Below are 14,316 nucleotides of genomic sequence, written 5' to 3' on the forward strand. Positions count from 1 at the left end.
ACTCTGTATCATCCATCAGTTATCGATTTACTCATATATCTCTGTAGCCACAACTGATTTGAGCTACTGAAACACTTCACAGTCTGTCCATTGCAGAAATATAGATTTATGTTTAACAGAACAACGAAAAAAAGCCCAACCTTTTTTTTTTTCTTTTTCTTATTCTTCTTTTTTTTTTTTTTTTTTTTTGGACGATGCTGCTGTTAAGTTGCTGTTTGTTGTTGGTTTTTTCTTTTAATTTGCTTATTTATGTGGGTTTTTTTGTTTGTTTGTTTAACAAATTATTATTCTTGATGTAACTTTCATCAACAGTTGTTGCCAGAAGACCTAAAAATGAAAGTAAGAAACATAAATCTTAAGTCTCCAGGAAAGGATAGGACAAAGAGATATGATAATAAGACTTATTGAGGTCTCTATATGAACTTTTTGCCATATCACCAGTGACACAATCTATTAAAACCCTTTGTTAAAGTATTAAGGGCACATATTAATGAGACATCAGAAGAAGTTAACCAACTTGAGGCAGAATTTCAATATTATAAGTATTTATCTAGCTCCATTCCTGTATCTTCCAAGACTATTCGATGAGAGCTGAAATGTGTCCAACATTACATTACGAGTTAAGCTGGATAAGCCTGCTCCTATAAGCTAAATTCAGGTGTGAACTTGCAACAGTAAAGTAATTGTTGTGCACATGTGGCAGCTTGTTCTGCTGTCCATACCTCTGATTAATGAATATCAGTCCAATTGAGCAATGGACTTTTCCAAAAACAAACTGTACAATCCTTTTTACAGAATCAGCAGCCATTGTGGGATTTGTATGATAATCTAAATAGCTTGTTTACAAACAAATGAAAGGATCTTAACTCAATATAACTCCACTCATTGTAGTTTGTTTTAAATAATAAATTATGCTTGTTCAAGTACATTGCTATCTACCTCCTTATTTGACCTCAACAAAGACAAACACGTCTGAATGGCCCACTCTTGGGGCCATATGAGAAATAAAATCCATTTTCCAAAATTCTTTTTCTTAAGAAACTACAGGAAAGTAGGACAGGAAAGGGGCATTGATAATCTGTGAAAAATGTAAGAGAAAAACTTGTTATTATACATCAAATAGAAAGAGCTGGAGTGGATACATGTAATCTTCATGCCTGGTTCCTTTCCATGGAGCACACTTGATAAAGAATGGCATTACAGTACCTGAAAGAACAAGATGAAATTGGTAGAAAGAGTGTAAGGATGAGAATAGCATCTGGGCAGATGATTGCTTGTGGTAGGTATGGCCAACTGGAAGCAGAAATCAGTTTTGTACAGAAAGATAAGGACATTCACTGAAATGAAGAAATCTGTTTCAAGATAATATCATAGAATCATAGGATGGCTTGAGTTGAAAGGAGCCTTAAAGACCATCTAGTTTCAATCCCCCTGCCATGGTCAGTGTCATCACCCACTAGATCAGGCTGCCAAGTCTGGCCAGGAACACCCCCAGGGATGAAGTATTCAGACCTTCCCCGGACAACTTGTTCCAGTAACAAGCTACCCTCTTGGTAAAGAATTTCCTTCTTAGTATCTAATATAAATCTCTGCTCTTTTAGTCTAAACCAGATGTGTCCTATCCATGGCCCATATATATATATATATATATATATATATGTACATAACAAGTGATTCCCAAGCAATTCCTCACCATCCCCTGACTGATGCACAGCTCATCCCCCAAGCAGTGAAAGAGAGTGATATAAACTCTCGCCCCCTTCGAAACTCCTTCCTCATGATGTCATATGTTATGGAATATCCCTTTGGTCATCTGAAGTCAGCAATCCTAGTTCTGTTCCTCCCCAGCTCCTTGGGCCCTTCATTGAGAATTGCCTTGGCTCCGTATGATACTGCTTAGCAGCAACAATAAACATCAATGTGCTATCAACATTGTTCTTCTCCTGTAACCAAAATATGGCAAAATTAGCTCAATTATCTCTGACAACAATTATCTCTTGAGAACTCAGTAAAAATAGCAACCACTTCCATTGAACCAGACATTGATGCCTTGGTTTCACAAAAACAGGGTCAAATATTCCACTAGTTTTAGAAGTTTTGTTATTAATATATATTAACTATATTATGTATTTTATATTCCTCTTCACTCAGTGTGGTCCAGGCAAGCCAAAATATTGGACACCCATCATCCATGGTTTAAACAATTCTTCCATGTCTTATCACTAATTGCTTGTGTAAAAAGTCAATTTTCCCCCTGTTTTAGAAGATCCCTTTATTTACCAGAGAGCCACACTGAGGTCTTCCTGGAGCCTTCTCTTCTCCAGTCTAAACTAGCCCAGCTCCCACAGTCTTTCTTTGCAGCAGAGGTGCTCGAGCCTTCTGATCTCTGTGGCCCTCCTCCAAAGCTCCATATTTTACTTGTGCTGGAGGTCCCAGAACTGGATGCAGTACTTTGGCTGAGGCCTCATGATGGCAGAATGGAGAGGGACAATCAACTCCCTTGCCCTGCTGGCCATCCACCTTTCATTGCAGCTCACAATACAGGTGGCCTTCTGGTCTGCACTTGCACTCAGCTGGCTCATATTCAGCTTTTCATCCTACAGGACCCTCAAAATCCTTCTTGGCCAGGCTGCTCTCAATGAGTTCTTCTCCTAGATTGCCCTGACACAAATGTAACACCCTGAGCTTGGCCTTGTTGAATCTCTTTAGGTTGTCACAGGCCCACTTCTTGCAGGAATAACACAAGCCTGGTGTAATAATGGCTGGAATAGGTATTATGACTAAAACACAGCTGCTGGAAATACTTGCTATTCTGAAACTACATATGTAATGATTGAAGTAATGGGTAACCCTGTACTTTAAGAGGGCTAACATAGATAAACAGGAAAACAATAACAACAACAACAACAACAACAAAACCACAGCAACAACAGAAATACACCCAAAACAACCACCTCTGCCTCCACCAGCAACAGAACACCCTATGACTATTTATCTGTTCACCAACATTTCAAATGAAAATGTGAAAAAATCTGGGTTGCAGACTGGAGTCACACTTTGATGTGAATAAAGATATGTGGAACAGTAGTACAGACAGAAACACTTCAGTTTTCTGCTATTTTGAAATACTTTCCAAAAATATGTCGGAGAATAAATTCTACCAGTGTTGGGTACCACAGGTTTCTAGCAGAAGTATCTGACTATTTTATTACATGTCTCCTTTTGTAAAACCAGCAAAAGGAGATTTTGTTTTGGCAGGTATTTGGGGAAATGGCAGACGAGCTGCTCAGAGAACTAACCTTAGCTTGAAGTCTCATGATTCAGCCCACCACAAGTTTATCAGAAGAAGAAACAAAATGGAACTATAAATAAAGGAGAAATTTCAATGGATTTAAGGAAAAAAATAGTGACAAAAACTGGCCTGGGAATTTCTATGATTTGAACATGGAGTAAGCTTAGGCTATTTTTAAATCAATGCACACAAACTTATTTGGAACTTGTCTCAGACTGCTGTTTGGAGAAGGACTGCACAGTTCATCCTATCTCAAAACAAATATATAATATCATAAGTAATCAGTGATCCTAAAAAATATTGAGAAAATGTTCAATCTTTGGAAAAGATCTGTCCAAGAAAAGATGGATAAATGTTGGGCTATTGAGAGAAGTTTGCAATCAATTCTTTCAGAAAATTCAACTGCATTGAAACAAACTACAAAGGGCTCCTCAGCCATGTGATTAGAAAAGAGAAAAAGAAAAATGAGCCTTAAAGTTCTTTGCTTAAAAATTAAGTAGGTCTAAGAAAACAGGGCAAAAACTTTGCCATAGTTTTCAGTGAATGTACAGGCCATGACTGCTATACAAAAGGCAGGAGGAGAAACAGAAAAAGATTTTGACAATGTAAAGAACATGGAAATAGTTTTCACATTTTCACATTTGCACATTTGCTGTTCTTCAGTGTGATGTATTAAGTATAGGAATATGTTAAGGTCTTGTCTAAGGGTTGAGAGACAGGAAGTATGGAGATATTTGAATCTTTTTTTACTTGGTGTGGGGCAAGCTTTCAGAAAGGAATAGCACATTACCTGATAGAAAACTTTTGTAGGGATAATGGCAACATTGACATTAATTTCAGCAATGTATTCCCCAAAGCATGGATAAAAGGAATCACCTGAAAGACAAGCTGCTTAAGTAGAGTGTAGTGAAGGAGAGAGAGAACAGCCAGAAAGCCATGGATAAGCACACACTCAGAGGAAGATGGCTAAGGCCCATGAACAGTCAGCTCGATGAAGGTTTTGCAAAGTTTCTCACTTGAGGATACTGTTTTTTTATCAGATGGTCAGTATAGAAAATATGTATTGCCTACCTGCAGCCTCATTCTGACTGATGATCCATCCTGTGTCTACTTAGACTTTCTCTCTGGTGGGGTCATGGGAGTAGTTTGCTGTGACAGTCACAGCTGAATTTGTCAGTCAGGCTCACAAGTAGGGGAAGCTGCAGCCAATCTCAGGAGTTATGCAAGAAGGTTGTGTCAGGGCTGGGGTCACGAGAAAGATGCGCCTTTGTGACAAACACACAATGGGGATTGCCACATCGGAGGTGGAAGCAAAAACATTCTTGTGCGCTCATGAAAGGATCAGCTTTTGGACTGATCTCTTCAACTATTTTCATGAATAGTTTTGTCACAATAATAGAAATTCACAGGAATGCATAAATCAAACTTTTTTTTTTTTTTTTTTATGAGAATCTGGGACATTGCCAGTACAGCAAAGGATCAAACTGTCACACATGAAGAACTGCACTGACTATGAGGATAAAAGAAGTGTAATGGGTCATGCACTTATGAACTAATGATAAAAGGTTTCGGAAAAACCTATGAATCCTCCATTTGGAAAAATCTCAGGAAAGATTGAAAATGCTGGTCAGTACAATGTGACAGAGAGCCACTGCATGTGGCTGTAATGGAAAAGACTGCTGTAATTCCATGATAAATGTTTCCAGTAAAAACTGGAAAGTGTGTGACCATTGCTTAGAGGGCAGAGGCAATCTTTTGGTTTTTAGGTTTTTTTGTTTTGCGTGTGCGTATAAAACTTTACACTCTTCTACGTATCCATGTTTAAAAGAGAGGGATTCAAACTGGGACAAACACACAGACCCACTACTGATACAATTTACTTGACATGGTGAGATGAGCTGAGTCCCACCTGGTCTCATACTCTTTCTTGTGCTCAGACAACTGTGTGGTAAACCATAGCAAAAGAGAAGCGACAACTTTTGAGACAGAATTTATCCGTACAGAATTTTAGGGTGCTGTTCTCAGGATCACATGACATGTAAAGATATGTTGTTTAATTTCCTTTCTAGGATAGGTTGGGTACTATAGTACTCCAGCAGACAACAGCACAGTGAAATTGTGTCTGCACAGAAGAATGACAAAGATTTCTGTTCAGAGTATGTACACTGCCAATTATAAAAAGTGTAAAAAGGTTAATGTCCAGATTCACAAAGGAAGTTAGGTATTAAAAATCCTCAATTAGCAGTATGTGGTGGGAGCAGTTTACCTGTGTAGATCATATTTGACTTCAGCTTGACAGACTGATGAAGATTAGCAGCTCTTCTCTGAGCATGGTCCTCAGTTCCAAAGTACTGCCTGCATGAATGGAGGCCACAAGAACTCTGGTATTAGACTGCACTCAAAATTGCCCAGAATTTCAATTGCCCAGATGCTTCTGACAGGACACACACGCCTCCTCATGGACAGCACCTCAAACACTTAGCAAGAGTCATTTATATCTTTGCAATCACAAATAAGTTCTGGTGGATTTCTCCTTTTATGAAATGTGATGGTGGCTGAATTGTTGAGCAATAACTGGCAGGTCTGTGATGAATACTTTTTCAGCCTGCTGCCTTGGAGAAGGATTGTCTATTGCCTAACACCATGAAAGAGCAAGGGTCATGAAATTGCTGCTTGGAAGCAGTATTCCAGGTGCAACACAGGTATACCATGTGAGGTCTCACTGCTACAAGTCACTTGGCATGCTAAAGTTTAGCAGAGTTCAAAAGGTGTTTGGACCAAATGCATGGAAGTGAGGCCCTGGCCGGGTTTGCATTTAAGACAAAGATAACATTTGTTCGTCAAGAATTTCCCTGGGATTCCCGTGTTCTGGAGCACAATTAAGCTAGCTCATAACAAAGAAAACAGTAAAAACTGGCATCATTTCCTAGTCTTACAGGATAGACTCCTTTTCCTTGCTAGGACAAATTTTACTCTGTGGATGAACGTGAACTTCAGATTAAGATTACCAGTAACATCAACATTTTTAAAAGAAACATGTAATAGCAATTTTTATGAGTTAAACAGTTGCATCTAATGACTTCTAACATCTTCAAGAAGATCAACATTTATCTGCAAAAATTTAAACAAAATCTTTTTTCTCCTAAAATTAACTTTCTGTAGGTAGGCTCTTAATTCTATGTCTTTTATTCAGACAAGACACTACCACTTCTATTTTTTGTATTTTTTTTTCTGGATAGCTGCAATCTGTATTTATAAAGTCAGGCCTATATTTTTAAAGTCTGGATGATTCTTTCCCACTTAAGGATATCTCTTATTTAAAAAAAACAGCTTATGATGCTTGTAACTGGAGAACATATAGATATAAAGGCAGTTTCCCTCTCTGCATTATGGAATAATACTGTTGCTTCAACAGTATAGTTTAGTTAGTTGTTCACAGCTTGCTTTTTAGCCAGGTTGTGTATGCAAATGTATTCATGAAAGAGAAACCACTCCTACAAACAAAATATATTTGTAGGGTTGATGTTATCTTGTGCTTCATAAACAGTGTAGCATGCTAACAAGCACTGACAAGATAAAAAGAGTGTTCATAAAAATGTTTGGCCTGGGAAAGCTGTTTCTGAATTTAAAAGCTACCTACTGTCATGGCACTACACGCAGACTTTCTGAAGCAGCACCAGCCGCATTTTCATGACCACCATCAAGTACCCATGTTAATTATGGAATTTTTCAGGACAGTGTAACTGTGGTGTAAGCACCTTCACAAATGCTGAGCTTCTTGCAAACACTGTCAATGAGCAGATGCTAGCTATTATGTACCATTTGAAAGTGTGGCTGTGGTTTAAAAGATAATCAGAGATCATATACTAAGGCAGTTCAATTTATGGTTGTTAAGTGCTTGGAACAGTGGTTCCTTATATGAATATTAGTATGTTTGCATCCAGAATTTTTTTCTCACAGGCATTTTATAGGTGCAATGATGGAAGCGTGATGAATAAACAGAAGTAGTCTGGCTTGTTTGTAAATGCTCTATTGGACTTTTTTCCTCCTTTGTTCATGTTTTTCATTCATCCAAACTCTAACTTTTTAACATTAGACAGCTCTGTAACATTTACGTTGAGTCACAGTAAAGTAACCCCATCTTCACTGACCCAAGCAGTAGCTTTCCTGTAAGTAATCTATTGTAGTACTCAGTGGAGACTTCTACACAGCACCCGCAGCTCAAGCTAGCAGAAATTTCAGGTGCTGGACTATATTATGGTATCATAGCATAAGTGTCTCCTCACTGCTGTAGCTTAAAGCAGGGTTTTCTCTGAGACAGAGAGAACTTTCTTTGAGAGCCATCTCACAATCAGTTCTGCAGACATTAAGCATGGTATGTAAAACTACGGCATGCCTCGGACTGAGCTAAAAGACTACTGTGTAAATAATAGCAGTAATGCTATCTGTTAAGATATAACTCCTGGTACTGCAAAAGGCCTATTCCTGCTTTATACGTGCAGCCCACGCAGGCTGTTGTAATCTGAGACATAACATCTGGCTCACAAGCTTTTTCTTTTCTAAACTGAAAAAGAAAAAAAAAAAAAAAAAAGAGAAAATCCAACCTCCCTAACCCCACCCCTTCGAATGCCCATGGAAACGACCAATAATTATCTGCCTTCTTAAAATTAGCCAAGTATCACTTGGTTGTGATTAAGCTCATTTCAAACTTGTTCATCAGGAAAAGCCACTGTTAAATTCCAAGCAATGCTTCTGGTGAACCAATTCAGCATAGAATAATAGAAAAATACATTTGTTCCAAGTGCCTTTTTCGCAGAACCTGACATTCAAGTCCGTTATTTCCTCTGTCTCTCAAACACCCATCAGACTTTGTTATTCTATAATCCTCAAGGTTGCCCCATCTCTTTCTCATGCCAGAGACAGCTTGGGAGGTAAGAAGCTGTACTGAAAAGAAAATGGATCAGAACCACAAAATGAATCCAAATATAGACCTTGTTTTCTTATTTTACAGCTGACACAGATGTATTTTAAAACAGACCCTTCTACAAGAAATATCCCATTAAAAAGTTATTTAGAGCATCAAATATTCTGCATGTTTTTTATGGAATTTTTTCTTTTGTTTGCATGTTCGTTTATTAACTAAAATTTTCCAAGGGATTATATAAAGCATGAAGAAGAGCATGTTATTTTCTTCAAAGGTTTTACAGTCTAAGCAGGCAGGCAAAGCACAAAACCAAACACTAGCCCAGATGGTGCTGGAAATTATGGTCACAGCTTTATTACTTTGAAAGTGTCTTAGACTTCTGTGTGTTTAGCTAAAAAAAAAAGAAATCTGTATTGCATTTGGTCATTTTAAGAGAGCTGTCAGGTGCTGAAAATTAGGCGCCTATAAGAAATCTTGAGCTGGACCACTAAAAACAATTGTGCCTCAAAAATTTGGTCACTTTCAAAAGATACATACAAGAATTTTTTATTTCCTTTCACATTTTTAAGCTTAATTTTCTGTTTGATAACAGGGGATCACAGTATTTTAATTATACTGTCTGACAGCTGTGGAGCTCTCAAAAAATGTATTAAGTTTGTTCAGGAGCAATTTTTATTACAAATTAGCTTCCTCTCAGTCCAAATGTTAGTGCCAAGAAGGCTAACTTTTTTTTTCATGTCAGAGTTTGAAGATGAGTTTTTCCAGAGCCAAAAAGGCCATTAAAAAGGGAATTACTACAGAATACAAAAGCAACCCAAAGGAGAGATCTAGAGAGGAGAATAACATGATCTAAACAACATGGGCCTAGGATTTCACAGTTGAATAACAGTTTAAATCCCTAAAGACTGAACCGCAGGCCCTGCCCTTTTTCTGCTATGCATTTTCTTCTTCTTCTTATCTTATTTACAGCTTCAGTGGATTCTCTCTTTCCAGGTTACAGTTGTATCAGATAAGAAGGTCTGCTTCATATTCATGATAGATTTTTATTAATAATGAAGTTTCCAGAACTGAATTAAAGTCAACAGCATAATTGTATCTGGAAAAAATATATAGTGCATCTTCCTTCTATTTTTAATTTAATTAATTTGTAATGCGGACAAAATCTCAAGTGTGAATAATCCTCCTTCCTTCATTTTGCATGACTAACAAAGTGTCACTCTACGAAAGTAGCAAGAAAACGAATCACTTTGCTTGCATTCAACTGTGAGAGTGCTGTATAGACATCTACATCTTTACAGTGGTGATGTGACTTTCCTGTCCTGTATGATAACTGGAAAAAAAAGCACTAGACTTAAGACGAGATAAGGTAACAATGTAGAAGACAAGACATTTTAAATCACTTTTTTATCACGTTGCAAATACAGGAAGAGATAGGAAGTGAAAACAAATTAGTCAAAGAAACAAGTGTACCGATAAGTAACTCTCAGATCTTCATCATGCGTTACATTTAAAGAGTATTTTGCAGTTCAAGTGGAAAGTATTCCACACTGTGAAAACACCTGTGATCATTATGCTTTAAAAGTGATTTACTTGTTCACATAACAGTTCTCTCCTTAAACTTTTGCAAGGAAACATATTTTCAGAGTTGGAGCTGCACAGAAATGTATTATATGCACTCACGGGTCAACTATCTAAAAGCCAGACATTATTCTTCACAACAGAAAAAGCCTAGATTTTAAAATCCATATTCATAAATAAAATGCTCATCGTTGTCTGCTTGTAGAAGCTGTTTTCTTTCTTGAAAGGCTGAGCAGCTGTAGTTAAAACTGTCATTTTAAAAGCTCTGATCTTCTACGTTTAGCAACCTTGACAGAAAAATAGAAAGCTAACTTTAGGTAACCACCTTGAAAAATGTTGATGGCCTGTAGATATGATTACATGGCAGACAGTGCAATTAAAGTTCCAAGGAAATAATTGGTATGTCATACATAGATCTAACTATCTTGCTATGCACTCACACCCATACATCCCTGACTACTCCCTGTAACCATGAAATTAGCGCAAGGACCATGAAATACATCTGCCTTCACTTAACTATGGCCCATTCTTTCAGAATGAAGTTAGATACCTAAGCATACTTCTTGCCTTGAAATTGGAAAATGAATGATATGTGATGCTATTTATCCCATCCCTAGTTACCTCATTGAGAAGCTCCCCATATATCTTGGCACCATCTTTTCAAGACAGGAAGCACAAAATTGGACCACATAGGGTAAAGGTGGTGCCCCAACAAAGCCACAAGGAATCTAAATTTAAGTCTGCCGTAAAAGCTTTGAAAATGATGACACACAAAGGAGAAACTATGGGGAATGAAATACCTTAATTTTGAAAAACCACAATGATCCACCCAGCACTTTAAAAGCTTTGAGCTCTGAGGCATGAATTAACCACAGCCAGAGTTTAGCCTACCAAACACAAGCACTCATTCTTTGCAGCTGCCTAAAATGGGGTGAATATGTCTTACAAATATAAAGCAGACTCTCAACATGTCTATGTCTGTTAAAAAAAAAAAAAAAAACAAAAAAAAAAAAAACAACACACTCTCAGTCCAATAGGCTGGGCACCTGCTTCAACATATGCCTGGGATTCCGAAAGGTGAATAGGTGAATCTCAATCTCAAATGCAAAATTCAGGATAGCTGACTTAGCCCAGAGCATCCTTATTCTGCAAAAGATTGCTCTGCATTACTTCATCTTCTGCTTAGATCCTCCAAAAAATGGCATCTGAAATAAGCAGCAAGTGTAAAAATTTTGGCCTGGAGTTTATGATTTCAAAACTTTTGTGGGTTGGTTTTGTTCCATAAAAAGGTGCTGACATTGTATTTAACTGCAACAGTAATTAAATCAGTTTATTGCATCATATGTTATTCATTTGTATTCATTAGTCAATTATTGTTATTAATTAAGTGTTCTTTGGTCTTTCACTTGAATAATACTCTTTTAAGGACAAGCAAATGTTATTATGTGCTTTCTGAAACATTATGCTGTCCAGAGCCAGCAGTGAGTAGAAAACTGTTATTTACATTAAGCTAAGTTCTTCCTTAACTTGCAGAAATGCTGACTTGTGTTTTCTCTGAAGGTATGTTTCTGGGGAAACACTGTATACCAGTGCATGTGAATATCAAATGGAATTGAAAACAAATCCATGCTCTCTGGATTCTACTTCCCCTCAGTCAGTCACAGTTTAATTGCTGCTTTCCATAGGAGCAACACCATTTTTCAGGTTTGGAGTTTTTTGTATTTGTTTTTCCTTTTTTTTTTTTTTTTTTTAATTCTTTTTTGTTTTTTAAAGTGTTCAAAAGGGTGAAGTTGTAGGAGATGAAATCCAGGGACAGAGGAAGTTCAAATAGAAATAAAAGATGTGGTATAACCAATGGACAGTCTACAGCCATTTGCAGGTTACTATACTTGCTTTTACAGTCAGAATTTTCCAAGGAGACTGGGGTATTTTTTGTGAAAAACACTGCCAGGTGCTGTAAGAAGTAGAGAATATAGTCTGCAGCTTACTTGCTGCATCCTCTGGTGAACTTCACCTTCTGATGGGTGTATCTGAGCTCCTACAGCTTCACACTACCTCCTCTCTTGGGCCTTCCTTTCCCTACACTGGCCCTGGCCCCAGCTTGGAGGTGTACCAGTGCCCATCCTGCAGCAGAGGCCCCTAGCCTGACATGTGAGTGTGGTTCTGCTGAATGAGAACAGACTGTAGCGCTGTGTGGCACGGGTACAAGTTGTAGTTCTGTGGCTTTGTGCACCCATACGCATGAAGCAGGAGCCAGGCATGCAAATGTGGCCTTGCTTGCTATCAAACATGACTGGCTAGGCAGAAGAGAAATTCTTCTACATACTAAGCAAGTGCACCAAGTGCCTTAAAACAAAATTACAATTATTGAAAGTTATTATTATTTTTTTTTCCAGTGGCAATCAGTTTTATTTCTCCTGGGATGGCCAACTGTTATCGACACTATATGCTTCATAGAGACAATGTATCAACTAGCAGACTGAAAACCCTAACTTTAGAGCAGACAAAACTAATCGAAGTTTGAAGATTTCACTCCAGCTCTCTATATCTACTCACAACATTTTTCTGTAAGAGTTGTCACCTTTGTACTAAAACAAGCAGCAAAAACTCTAGTCCAAATGTCCAAATGAGATTTTTGTGTGCTTGCTTGTATATGTGCATCTGCAAACAAACAATTTAAAACTAATGACTTCCAGAAACTAGGTTTATTATGTTACTCCATCTGTCACACTGACAACAGAAGCAAATATTCTAATACACTGCAATCAGAAGACATCACCAACTCGCTCAAACTACTTAAAAATGTACTGTAAAAGACTATTCTTCATAGAACTGAAAGGGGGGGGGGGAGGGGGCAGGGAGTACCTTTCAGTAGTCAAGAATATGAAAAGTCTTGTGGTTGCAATCACTCCACTACATTTGTAGGACTTGTCAAACTGTGAAAGAAAAGTGGTGCCAAACTCTACAGGAGCCAGAGATGAGCTTCTGGGGAAATGAAATGGAGCACGGGATCCTATTGCAAAGACATAGGTAATAGAGATGATGGTGGCTTATTTTGTGCACAATCTAAAAGGCAGTTTTTTCTCATGGTTCTTGAAGTCATTTTGGTTCCCCAGGGCAGGCTTGTGACAGGAGCAGGTTTGCACCTCACAGGAGATGTCACAGAGTAGTGGTATGCTTTCCTTGGCCCTGCAGGCCTTCCAAGGGACTGACTGCTTATTATGCCTTGAAGCCTCACTTCACAGGATAAAGCAAGAAGGAGGTGCAGGTGTCAGAGGGCAGATTGCCCAGCTTTAAAAGGAGATTTTGCAGTGCAGAAATGTTGTTCATAGCCTAACTTTATTGGTTGCTAAACAAAGAGGAATTTCCAAACAGGCAGTCATGCTCACACAGATGTTCTTAAGGAAACCTTTACATAACCCTCTTCTTTCTTCTAAAAACGCATTTCCACTCTTTATCTTCCAGTTATAGAAAAGTTCTCATTCTGTGACCTCAATAGAGAATTATATTCTGAGACCAAGATGCTGACCCCTATGCAGTGTCCAGGGGGTAGCTTAGCTTACATCATTCTTGAGATAGTCTGTTTTTACTCTGTGACATCTCTAAAGGCAGTGTATACTACTAAGAGGCACGTCTGCAGGCATAAGGGCAATAATCTGCCTGGAACCAGTCAGTCCATGACCTTAAGTGCACCATTTCAAAACCACACCTCAAGCCTTGCCCTCATTCTTACTCCACCCTCTGCAGAACAAATCACACCACTCCTGTTTCATAACTCTGGGAGGCTACTGTCCCGCCTTGGCTATGGTGCTGTCAGCAGCTTTCTGGAGAATGGAGTTAACCACTGTGGGATAGCTTTAAGGCAAAAATCCTTCTTCTGTTCTTTTTTGTTCAACATTACCTCGACTGACTGTCCTTGCTGTTTACATTTCCATTTCACAGTTTGATGGTATGTCTGACAGAGTTTGGATGAAGTTTATTAAGAACAGCATTGTGTTTAACATATTTTCATGTGTCACAGAACAACTTTTATCAATACAGTTAATTAGTTCATTTCTCTGGTACTTTTTTTACATGAAATATTCCGTATTCTGATTGATTGGAATTCATTATGTACAGACGAAAAATGATATACCCCAAAGAGATGCATCTTGAAATCCACACATCACTGACACTTATTTGTTCACTAAAACATTCCAAATTATCATCTCCAAGGGATAAAAGAGGCAGAGAGAGAAAACTGGAAGAAGATGATGAGGCAGAACAACACTATGCCCAATATCTGGGACTGGTACCTCACTCTACAGATGCATCCGTCTGAATTCTTGGTTACGTTACTGGCATCTTAGACTAACTCCTGTCAATTTCTGGTAGTGCTGATAAGCTACAGGCTGTCTGCTGACACATGTTCACCTGCCAAACAAATCCCTATCAGCCCTTAAAGTGCTGGGCAAGTGCTGGAACTGCACTGTGCCACCTATCAGCCCCTCCAGGCTGCTGGCAGTGGTTGAAGAGCCACAGC

The 14,316-nt window shown here is 38.3% G+C and overlaps 1 long non-coding RNA gene across 1 annotated transcript; it reads right to left on the reverse strand.

The window, feature by feature from the left end:
- Nucleotides 1-264: 264 nt before the first annotated feature.
- Nucleotides 265-4,415, reverse strand: LOC122189900. Its single transcript, XR_006182016.1, has 2 exons — nucleotides 4,364-4,415; nucleotides 265-327 (listed from the first exon to the last, which is right to left on the reverse strand). It is a non-coding gene; the product is annotated as an uncharacterized LOC122189900 (long non-coding RNA).
- Between the last annotated feature and the right edge of the window lie 9,901 nt (nucleotides 4,416-14,316).

This window comes from Lagopus leucura, unplaced genomic scaffold (assembly GCF_019238085.1).
Source record: "Lagopus leucura isolate 7727_CA_CO unplaced genomic scaffold, USGS_WTPT01 Super-Scaffold_100159, whole genome shotgun sequence".
Taxonomy (NCBI): domain Eukaryota; kingdom Metazoa; phylum Chordata; class Aves; order Galliformes; family Phasianidae; genus Lagopus; species Lagopus leucura.